The sequence below is a fragment of the Cynoglossus semilaevis genome, chromosome Z, assembly GCF_000523025.1.
Source record: "Cynoglossus semilaevis isolate Cse_v1.0 chromosome Z, Cse_v1.0, whole genome shotgun sequence".
NCBI lineage: Eukaryota > Metazoa > Chordata > Actinopteri > Pleuronectiformes > Cynoglossidae > Cynoglossus > Cynoglossus semilaevis.
The window spans coordinates 2,855,156-2,865,155 of record NC_024328.1 but is presented as its reverse complement, the minus strand read 5'-3'; the positions used below and the strand labels follow the sequence as shown (position 1 = coordinate 2,865,155).

At 37.9% G+C, this 10,000-nt stretch overlaps 1 protein-coding gene across 2 annotated transcripts in view; it reads right to left on the bottom strand.

Annotated features, from left to right (window-relative positions):
• The window catches only part of zmat4a (zinc finger, matrin-type 4a), a 92,475-nt gene that overhangs the window by 42,490 nt on the left and 39,985 nt on the right, over positions 1 to 10,000 (bottom strand). The gene's annotated exons all lie outside the window — the stretch shown is intronic.

Below are 10,000 nucleotides of genomic sequence, written 5' to 3'. Positions count from 1 at the left end.
GCTGTTGTTTTCCAGGGAGAATATGAGGAAGCAGAGAAACAAACAGAGCAGGAACAGATAAATGTTCACAGACTTAAAGCTAAGGCGGGAGGGGGAGGAGAATTGAAATTTTTGGGCTGATAATAATTTCAGATTTTTTCTGCCAAGTGTGACTTTGCGATACCAATTTTTGACGATTCTGAATTTATTTATTTTTTGACAGCATTGACAGCATTGTGTTGACAGAGTTCTGCAGCATAACATTTTATTCTCACTAGTAATTATTAAACAGTATCACCAAACTGTGCTCACTGCAAAGTTCAACAACCTTTAAAATAAAAACTTTTACAAAAAATATAAATATATATACAATATAAATATATATATATGCTGTATATATAAACATATACAACTACAAATAAACTAAACTAATGCTGTTAATTTAACTTCACAGTAATTCAAGTTCACTTAAGCCTAATTACCTTGGAAACTCAGTCCAATCCCACATTAATGTGCATATCATTCTTTTCGCCTCAAATTAAATATGTAAATTAGCCAAACCAATTTCAAAGCCAACTTGTGATTGAAGTCAGTTTAAGCAGCTTACGGTAGCTGACGAAGTTCACAGAGTTTATTTAACAGACTGTTTTCAGACTCTTTCTCTTCTCAGAGGAACAGGTGATTTGACAGGTGATTTCAATAGCTTTCAGTGACACTCAGAGAAACTCAGTTACAGAACATTGAATGACTCCTCCACACAGCCTAACAATGCAGTGATCACACAGTCGTTTGTTCCTTGTAGAATAGGATTCTACAAACTTCACTGACCCTTACTAACATAAGACAAGGCCTTAAGTTCTGTGTCTGACCTTTTCTCTTAGATTCTAAATATTTCTCAAGGAAATGTTGTTCAACATTTATCTGAGCCTTTATCATTTATCTTTAGTTTTAGTCAATTCGAAGCACATTCTAAAAGAAACCAAAGAAAATCTCTTGAAGGCTGAAAAACTATTGTTGAAGACAAGATGTTTTTTAAATTCTTTCTCTCAGGACAGACCTGTTAATGGACATTTTCCACTCCATCAGGTATTCAATAAAACTATAAGTGGGTCACATGACTGTTCACCTTAACCGTGTGCTTGTTACCAATTATACATAACGACCACACTAATGACGTTAGCAATTAGGCAAATTAATGGTTTAATGACGAACAGTGCAAAGAGCTTTGGCCTCAGGCTGGTGGATCAGTCTTCACTGTTATTTTGTGTCAGATTCCGTGTCACTACTGCAGTTTGTCAAGATTAAGAACCAAATGTTTAGAAGTTACCGGTTCTCCAGAGAAAACCTAAGGTCAGTGATGAGAAATTTGGATTAGCATTGACCAAACACTCATGGATCTAACAGACTGATGCAGGGCATGACTGTTGGGGACTGCACCCTCTGTGAGGCTGTGAACAATCACACCTTCTGATCACTGACACTTGGTTGTCTTTGTCTGAACGCTCTGTGTTAACTCTTCTCACTAAAGGTGTGAAAGTGAAATTGCTCTAGGATCCCTGATAATGAGATTCAAAAGAAGTACAATTCTTTTGATGTTGCTAAGGCAACATTTCGTATCAAGGCCAATGTTACCACTCTCACCATTCAGACATAGACATAGACTGTGTTTGTATGGAAAACAGAAACCACATAAAAAACAGGAACCCTTCTCTTCCTTCTATTTTTTTGATAACAGATTGGAGAATGCTGCACACTGTTATTCAAACACACACACACACCAGCATGGATCCTCCTTCTGTCCTTGACTTTGCCCTTGAGTTGTTTTCACCACATACAACTGTCTCCCAGCATCCACCTTACTCATTATTGTCCTCCTCATCATTATCCTCATTATCATCATCAGCAGACACATATTACACCTTTTTCCTTTGCATAATTTCATATTCAAATTAAGCAAATCTATATTTAGCAGGGTATTAATCCAGCAGATCACATTGCACTAGAAAATGTTGTTGACTCATAATTTCATGCTTAATTAAAGCTCAATAAACAGAGGGCTAATTGCAGGAAAATGCAATCAATGAAGCGTTTGGTGAAAATGTATTGCCAGATGGTTGTGGTCTGAGAGAGATTTGAGAATCTTGTTATGGTTAGCGCTGGTGTTTTGCATATTCAGAGGCCATTTCTGTTCTACACTGTCTAAATGAGATATTACTGTGTAAAGAAACTGGTGGTCCAGTTTATAGTAGGTGGGTTTGGTCTTGCACTGTATTGTGTTAAATAAGTGGAATTCAGCAGCGGCAGCATTATGCTACAGCACTGCTCTTGTGTGAATATGTAACTGATGGAGGCAGGGTGACGAAGAGGGAGGGACTTAGTTATTCACCATGTGAGCCACAGTAAAATAATCTTTTTGATTTGCTGACAGTCAATTCTGTGTGCTATCAGCAGGGTGCCACATGTTGTCATCTGGGGCTTAAGTAAAGCAGCGTGTCTGTGCCTGATTGTGTGTGGCACAACACCAACAGACTGTGTGATGACTCTCACTCTAACGTTGCTTTTGTTTTCTAGATTTGATGCTACATAGCCTCCATCAATAAAACAGGTTTACAAAACATGGTTTCTTATAAAAGAAAAATGTATTTTGTGGACCTTAAAATGTATAAGATGTCATAAGAAAAGAAAGACCGAAGATAAATAAACGTTTTACTTGTGTTAATTAATGTTAATTACTGTATCTTGTTTCTGTAGTATTTAGTTTTCACACAAACTAAGATTTTTTTAGATGTACTTCTTTTATTTTTATTTATATTTACCTTATAGTTTATCTCAACACACTTCTGAACTATTTACATGTATATTTACCATTAGTTTACATTTAGCACAATTTCTGTTCTGCACTACCTATATACATATTTATATAGACATACTTCAAGTAATTACTCATGGCCCACATGCTTTGTACTTTGTTTCTGCGCAATGACAATAAAGAAAGTCTAAGTCTTCTTCAGATGTACATGTTTATAAAGGGAATGTTAAATGTTATGACCCCTGGTATCACTGCAGCTGTACAGTAACGTTAACGTCTCTGCACCACAGCTGCACCAGGCTGTGGTGGAACTATTCTGAACTGAACCGGATGTTTTTGTTTGCCTGACCTTTTCCACCAAAGTCTAAAACTTCTCCTCTGCTCAGCTTTGATGGGGACACTAAAGGAGACACTAGGACGAGACAGCTGTGAGGATGTTCCTCCTGAATAAAGGGATAAGAAGGAGCAACTCCTAAGAAGCAGGGACCTAATGGAGCAGTAGTTCTATGGGACTGGCTAGGGTCACTGCTGGTCTCCACTCTGAACAAATGTAGTGATCTCTATATCAAACACAGTGATGAGGACAAAATCATACCCTGACCGGCTTGTTATGGTACATATGTTTGTCTGTTGGTACAAATACACACGAGTACCAGAGGGAACTTGTTAAAATAAAAAAAATAAAAAACTTAACTGAGTAAAAAGTCCAGAATTAGGGGGTTTAAGTCACATGGCAGGATGATATTTAAATGAACAGAAAAGACAAACCAGTGATTAAGGTAAACACAGAAACAGCATTTAGAGGGATGAAAGTAGATTAGGACGCACACGTCAAATCGATTGGAACCAGATGTGGGTATTATAAAACGCACAAACAAGTGTAGGAAGTAAAAGCAGAGAGTGTTACTATAACTAATTACAAAGTAAAGATATCAACAAAAATAATTAAAGGACGTGAAGTAATTAAAGCAAAACCAAGTAAGAAAGACTCAAACATCCTGCAGGGGATTAAAGGATTTTCAGGATAAACTGTTGGATTTGCAGACTTTATATATTGTTAGTTTTCAAATGACCATGTCCTTCCTCCTCATCTGGACCTGATGGTCCTTTTCTAACCCCCGCTGTCTTTACTCTGTCTCTTCTGGAGGTCAAACACTGCCCACTCTTATCTCTGCTTCCACAATGAAACAAAATGTGAACAGCAGGTTCACACTGAGGATGATCTTCCGCTGCAGGTCTCCAAGGATGTTCTGATGCATTACAGCTACTCAGCAAGAAAGACATCTGTGTTGATTTGTCTGCTCAGCAATTTAGGAAACGATTGAGCATTGATGTCATCATCCAATCTGCCTTTTTACATTGTTAGAACTTTGTTCAATTAGTTGACGGAGCAACAGAGATGAAATGAAAAAATCTGGAAATCATGATAAATCCCTTGTGTGGGCTTGATGAAAATAATGGAAAACGAAGCCTTTTGTAATTAACTGAACTTTGATATGTTTTCTCGATACAATAAATTCAGGACATGAGTACTTTTTAACGTAAACCTTTCATCAGTGACTTGAACTCAGATTCAGACCCATTCCTTTTGGAAAGTGAACGCCTTTTCATTGTGACACAGCACACCACTGCACACAACCAAATGTGACCTCTGCTTTTAACCGATTACCAAAGTGAACAGTAGGCAGCTTTTTGAGCAGTGAGTGGGGACGGTGTCATGCTCAGAGCACCTCAGTGGTAACTTGGCAGCTGGTGGACTTGAACCTGAAGCATTCCGAACCCAAGTCCACTTCCTTAACCACTAAGCCTGTAATGAAATTTGGCCTGGGATGCCACATTTACCAGCAATTTTCCCTTCACAGACTTGAACCCAAACCATAAGAACTATGTAAATCAAATCCCGGCAAATCAACTGTCTTAACAACAACTTTATTTTGGTGATTTGGTATCTGTCTTCTACTGTTTCCAGGGTTGTTCCAGGAGTTGGAGTTAATCCCAAGTCATTGAGTTCTGCAATTCTTTAGTCCCTCACAAGACCACCTAACCTAATCAAGTTTGGTGGTCTTGGACTGCAAGAAGGAATGAAAGAGTACCAGTGATGTTGTTTCTGCGAGTTAAGAGCACTAACTGCTTCCACCTCCACCTAAGGACTTTATTTGCCAACAAAATCATTAATTTTCATTTTCTCATATTCTATGCTAACAAACACACTTATATTTTACCTCCCTAAAGGCTTAGACATAAAGTCAGTTTCATTGTTTGATATTAAATAAAACATTAGAGCACAGAAAAAGAATAAACAGACTACGTGTTTTTGTTTTGCTTTACTCCATTAACCAAACATAATTTAACTCAATTTGATGATTAACATCATCAACAATCAGCTTCTGAATTTGAACTTTTTGTCCAACTCCAATCATGCAGTTGAATTTTAACACAACATTCAACACAGTATGGGGTGGAGAAAATCTGACTCCAGCGCCAGGGAGGATAAACAATGTTTGTCAGCGCTCCCATACATTCAAACCCCCGCAGTGTCTGTTATACAACATTTGGATCGTTTCCAAACAATGGCTTTTCTGCTGAATCCCTGCGCCAAGGCTGACTCTTCTTGACGAAATATCAAAACCAGAATGCTGAATCCAGCTAGTCAGTGACGTCATTCTGTGTTCATTTGTCAGATGGTAGATGACTGACACCTCAGTTTTCTCAGGAAGCATTTGAAGTGTCTCTGTGTTTCTTATCATGTGTGTGTGTTTGAGTTTCATGCTGAGTCTCTAAAGGTGAGCTGTGTGTTTGGGTAAGATTGAAGTTTCAGGGCAAACTGGAAAAAAGGTCAAGAAACCTGGAAACGGGTTGCTCTTAACTGTCGGCAAATTGACTACTACTGAACTATGTTATTATTTTATTAACTAATGTTAGTTATTATTAATTGTAGTTATTATTAGACCAGAAAATAAACTGGTCTGTTTTTAGACCAATCTCAGACCAAGAGTAAATTCAAATCCCCTGTTCTGTCTTCCTCTCATGGAGTAATTAGTCTCACCTGTGTCCTGTGATTCACTGTCATTAGTCTCACTTGTTTCACCTGGCACTTTGGGTATATATACTTCTCTCCCTGACTCGTTGTTGGGTCATTGCAGTTGTTGTTTTCCTTGACATTGTTGCTGTTGTCTTCACCAATGTTTGGTAATGAAAGCTTTAGTACAACCTTGACCATGGCTTCTAGTGCGTAGCAGGAAAACATGCCTTCTAATGAGCTCTTGAAATATCAAAGACATAATTAATTGCTTATATTTGTTTTTCAATCACAGTGTTTATCCTTGTTTCATGTTTGCAGTGACAATAGTAAAAACAGAAACTTTTTTATTTTTAAGTCCAGGTTCAGGTCTTTTTGAGGCTAGACATTTTTTGCTCTGTATTTTGTGTGAGTATGTTGAGAAAGTGTGCAATCTGAGGATTTTGCCCAAGGCCAAGTTAAGGCAGTGAAGCGTAAGAATGCAGTCACTTCCTGTTCAGATGTGACAGATTTGGACACCTGTGCCACATCCAGCTCCACTGCTTCATCCCTGCATCACTGTGATCCAGTGGCAGTGCTGCAGGCCTGACTGGAGTCTGGCAGTTCAAACTGACAGGCAAACACCAGGACAACCAGCCAACCAGCTGCTCTGGTTGCACATATGAACATGGCTGTTACTTCCACATCATCAGAGATTAAACTGTGCACTGGTTACAGTAGTATTCCTAACAGGATGTAGTGCAGATGGCAGGTTTCCAGAACATATTTTTTTAAGATGGCTGTGTTTAGTGGAGTGGTGTGCACAGAGACAGCAGCATACTGCACACAGACACCACCTGATACTGCTTTCTCACCAAAGCATGACTCCTCTGAAGCTGTGTTTTCACATCACTGTAGAAGACAGCCTGTAAATGTTGTATCTTACTCACAGTACCTGTTTGTGTGTTTCATCAGAATACAGTTTAGTAAATTATTTGTCTGGCTTGTCAAACACTAATTGCCACCAGGTTGCACCATCTCGTATGCAGCTCTGCTTCGGCTTCCTGACACATAGAAACAAACAAATCATGGCTGTCATTGTACAGACGCACTAAGAAAAGAAACCTCAGGATAAATCAGCAGCTTCTCTACAGATGGATAGAAAACTTTTCCATTCCAGGTTTAAAACCAATTACCATCACATCCTTCCTCCTGTTAATTGAAAAAGTGTTTCCTGATTGGTGTTTGGAATGTGATGACTCCTTATCATCTCCACATCTGTGTGGGCTGACCCCACGGAGATAACACAGTAAACATGAGGCCTCTGAGGTCACATCTAAACAAAGTGGTTAGTTCAAATGGATCCCTGCTTGCAACAAGCTGATGTGGATAAAACTACAGTCTCTGCTGTTCAGATTTTATTTCCAGTTCAAGTTATTCACATGTATTTTTCCAAACTTTTCTTTTTTTTAACATTAAACATTAAAAGGCAAAGGTTTGCAGTTGCTCTGCCCCTTTGATCCACCACCTCTAATTAAAACTGCACTCTTTCAATCTCATCTGAAGTGCCAACACCCTTCTACTTTGAGAAGAGTATCCTCAAGTGATTTAGGTCTTCATGAAGTCCTGTTCATACTAATAACTGTCCCTCATTCTCATCACAGTATTAGTGAATTTGAAAATCGAGCAGGTGAGGTGTTTTGTTGCGATTGTAATTAGCCCTTCTGGGCGTAAATCAATATATTGGGTCAAGTAGGGAACACTAAAAGAAGCCTCTTCCTCCTCCTCTCTGTTATCTAATGATCACATGTCACGGCTATTTTTTCCCAGCCTGCAGCTGATGTTCAATTATTATGATATTTAAAAATTTGGATGGTAACAGCAGCTCATCAAATGTAATAACATTTAAAAAAATTCAAACCCTCCAAAGTATTTTATATTTATATTTGAGTTTCAAGTTCTGCAGATTAGGTCATCCAGGAGCGGCCACAGTTATTATAATTATTTTTAGTAGTATAAACTTAGCCTTGTTTAAAGTTTAGCTGTATAATGTAGCTAAATATTAGTTAAAAAATAAATCAAAGCGGAGCTGAAAAAGTTTGCTGAAATTGTAACACAAAATTAATAAATGTTTGCTAAAAGATATACATACATTTTTTTCTGGAAAAAGCTAGAAATAGAAGTCAGAAAAAAGGCTTCTACTGTACATATAAAAAAGTAAAACATTAGTATATCTTTAAAAAAGACAGAAGTAACAACTTAAATTATAGAAAACAAAAGTAAAATTTAAGACCCTGTTAAAAGCCCAAATTAAGGTCCAGACTCCTTAACACTACCACAACCTGACAACCAGCAGGTCTTCACAGAGATGAACATGACCAGCAGCCAGTGCAGTTGTCAGATGACATCAGTTTAACCTGGTCCAGACATCGGGGCCATGTCAGGCCGTACACTCCTACAGCCTCTAGAGGCGATGCTGCCGAGTGTATTTTTAGACACTGCCACCTTATGAACACAGCATGGTCTCATCAAATCTACGTGGTCTTCAGTGAAGCCCACTTCAAGCTAAGAAATGTGCTCTTTTACCGAAGCCCAAGGTCAGACTGTAGAGATGACACTGATTTCTTCTGACACGTGGAGAAAATAAATTTCATGTCATACCAGGCTTTGGATTTCGTTTTGTGGCATGTTGTCTAACAGTTAAAATGCAAAATAAATACAATGGGTCAGCACCACAGTAGGCAGGTTGTATAGCCTCTTTCATCTAGCTTTAAAGGAGACTATGCTTGCAAGCAGCGAAGGTCATTGTGAACAAATATACAGTACATCACTTTAGAACTGCCGTCCATGACTTCATTGTCAGATGCTTGAGGTAGTTTTTTTTGTTTTTTTTCACACTTAAGGTTTGGTCTTTATGTTCTTTAGCTCAGGATGAGGCAGGACTGGAGACATAAGGAGGCCATGACCGCATTAATAAATCATAGAAAGCATCGCCCCACTGTGTTTCCAAATGTTAATGTAGGCAGGAAAACAACATTAAATGCATGATCCAGACAAACAGCAGGCCAGCAGGATCTCAAATTGAGCAGCTACAGAAGAAGAAGCTACGTAGTGTTCCTCCTGAACTTTCTCCACCTCTGTCTCCCTTCTGCCCAGTGACAATGCTGTTTTCTGCAGCTCCTGGACCTGATATTAACCCCAGGGTTGATTTAATTTGAGGAGTGTGAAAACAGGCTCTGAGGACTTGTTCCATCATCTCCAAACTCTTCCTTCGGCGCACTAACCGTCCCTGCCTGACAAATTCATCTGCCTCCGTCTCCGTGATGTTTTTCTCTCCTTCCTACAGCCGTAAATGAGCTTATCAACAGACTAAACTCTGCAAATGTGCGTGCGTAGGCAGCACGTCGCCGATGTGAAGATTTGACAGCCAGTGTCCCGGCTGATGGCATCTTGTTACAAGCATTACATTCACTGTCAAGAGTAGGTGTCAGCTGGGAAATGTTGGGTGGGTTAGAAGCAGCCTGTGCAATAACAGCTTACATCAGAATAACATTCGTAGGTGATTGGTCTGCGGTGGAGGCAGATATGAAACAGCATTTGTACAAAGTTAAAAACACTGGATACAACAGGAAACAGGAAACAGCATTCTTCATTTGAATCACAAGTGATGATCTGTGCCTACAATAACCAAACTCACTTATTCCCTACTCCCTAAACACGGAATTATTGACACACACCCACTCACACACATATATAAATTAAGAAAGTCTAATTTTCTGGTTTTGATGAGGAAGTTTACATTCACAAGTGGTCCTCCATATTTTTTTTGAAACTTTTGCATTTCATTATGACTCAATGGATTTGGTTTTTGTACTCAGTGCTGTTGGTGTTTAAATTGAAAGCTCATCAGACCAAACTGTAGAGGAAAATTAGGAATTCAACAGAAGACTCTCTGTATTTGTAAGTAAAATGTTATGTATGAAAGTTTGACTTAGACGTAAGTCGATTACCCCTGTATACAAAACTATTAATTATATAATATTTATATTATATTATATTATATTATATTATATTATATTATATTATATTATATTATATTATATTATATTATATTATATTATATTATATTATATTATATTATATTATATTATATTATATTATATTATATTATATTATATTATATTATATTATATTATATTATATTATATTATATT